This window comes from Myotis lucifugus, unplaced genomic scaffold, assembly GCF_000147115.1.
Source record: "Myotis lucifugus unplaced genomic scaffold, Myoluc2.0 scaffold_1448, whole genome shotgun sequence".
In the NCBI taxonomy this organism is placed as follows: domain Eukaryota; kingdom Metazoa; phylum Chordata; class Mammalia; order Chiroptera; family Vespertilionidae; genus Myotis; species Myotis lucifugus.
The window spans coordinates 32,277-34,535 of record NW_005872496.1 but is presented as its reverse complement, the minus strand read 5'-3'; positions in this window follow the sequence as shown (position 1 = coordinate 34,535).

Sequence of the window (2,259 nt, the reverse complement as noted above, 5' to 3'; positions counted from 1 at the left end):
ACCAGACCAGGGCGCTGACTAAGAGTAGGTGGAAAGTTAAAGAAATATACCATTTCCTGCTCTGTCTTAAATTAGTTTTGCTCCCAGGCTCAGCCACAGAGCTCACAGAAAGCCCTTTCCTAGGTCTAGTTTTAGGGATTGTATTTGTGAGCAAAAAGGGGGCTCTGTCCTATATCTGACAAAACTCAGTGACTGACAGGACCCTCACAGGAGGCTCTGATCACACATTTCTACCTGGGCAGTCCTGGGGGTGGGCACGCCCCAGGCCTATGACTTCTTTAGTAAAAGGCTCATCTTTGCTTTAGAAACCCCGTCCATGGTTCCTGTCCATCTGGGTTGACACATCTTTGGCATCAGCCTGATCACCCTCAGGAGAGCACCTGCTGTTTACTATCCTGGCACCCAGTCCCTGCCTTGCTCTCTCCCACCTCCATGTCACTCCTAACCTTCCCTCCTTAACTTCAAATGCACAAAGGCAGCATCAAACAGTTATTCTCCAGAGCATTGCAGGTCTTGCTCCCCAACAGTTCTCATATGTTTGGCGCCAATAAAATCATATAAAACATTCCCTACATGTTTAGACATTTCTTACATCAACATGTTGTCTTTTCTTCATTGACAGCGTACGTTCATACACGTTTCTTCCCAGTGTGGAGAGGGAAGTGCACACAATTATTAAAAACCTGCTCCCTGGATGGGATGAGTTAAAATGATTTCACAGGTGTTGGAGATGAGACAAGTTTGCTGTTGGTTGTCATGGACATAAGTGTCCCATCTTTTTCAAGCCCAGCAGGCAAGACTGGAAGATTGAGCATCCACTTATGAACCAGGAGGTCACAGTTCGATTCCTTGGTCAGGGTACGTGCCAGGTTGCAGTCTACATTCCCAAGGGTTGTGGGGCAGAAGGCAGCAAATCCATGATTTTCATCATTGGTGATCCCATTACTCTACTTGCCTCCTCTCTGGAGTCAAGGAAAGTGTATAAAAAGGAGAAAGAAAGAAAGGAGGCTTCCCCAGCTGTGCCATCTCCCCCTGGGACACTCTGGCAGGTTCCCCTGCTGGCTGAATCAGCATAAAATCCACAACATAAATGAACCACTTTGAAGTGTTGACATGAGAACCTCTAGGCCTGTGGAGATTATTTTTCAGAATTTATTTACCAAAACTTGATAACCGGAAAGCGAGCCCACCTTTTTCTGTTCCTGGGATTTAAAGTCACCAAGTCCAAGATTGAAATCAGGGACCAGAAGATTTAAGCGAAAGCGTGGAGTGTTTATTACAAGCAGATTCAGCCTCCCCGCACCGGGAGGGGCCCACTAATGGGCTGCCCCGAAGCCTGTGGTCTCTGTGTACATGTGCCACCAGCCTGCTCTGTGTCTACCTGTGTGCCCACCTGATTGGCTCCTCATTGTTCTTGCCCAGCAAGGGACCTGCACATCCCTGTTCCCTTGTGTGCATTCACCTTACTGTTGCAGGCCCTCCCTCGTTTCCCAGGCCTCTCACTCTGAGTCCAGAAACATTCTATTATGTCGCCTGGTTACTCCCTGTTCTTAGGCTGCTCAGACTGCCCTGTCTGTCCTGCCTACCATCCACCTGCCTTTGTTTCCCATGGACCCTGCCTTGTCTGCCTGCCCATCAAGCTAAGTCCTCTCAAAGCTTCCCCTTTTGGACGTGTGTCTGGAGTCTTCCAGGAACAGGAAGCTCATCTTCTTAAAACACAGGGTCTCCTTACAAACGCCAGAGTCACTGCTCAGCCCGGGCTCCTCCTACCAGCTCTGCTGGCCTGGGATGGGCGCTGCCCCCTCTGTTTTCTCTGTTGTTGGTAGATTTCTGGGTGGTTGCTCTTCTCCCTTCTCATTCTCTGTTTGTTCAAAAGGAGTCACTGAGCAGAAGGGGCAGAAGCAAAAATGGTGGCATAGGCAGCTCCAAACTCTTGTTCCTCCACAAAAACATCAAAAAACAAACAGAAACTATCAGAACTGGCATCTGTCCGACTCTCAAACACAGTCAGAAACCTGCAGCAACTGAGTGAACCTGAGTCAAGTACATGCTACTCAGAAAGGGAAGGAGCCCGGCTACTGTGATTCAGGGGTTGAGTGTGGGCCCAGGAACAACCAGGTTATGGGCTTGATTCTGGATCACTGCACACCCGCTGGGTTGAAGGATCAATCCCCAAAAGGAAACATGCAGGAGGCAGACAATCAATGATTCTCTCTCATCATTGATGTTTCCATCTCCTTCTCCCTCTCCCTACCTCTC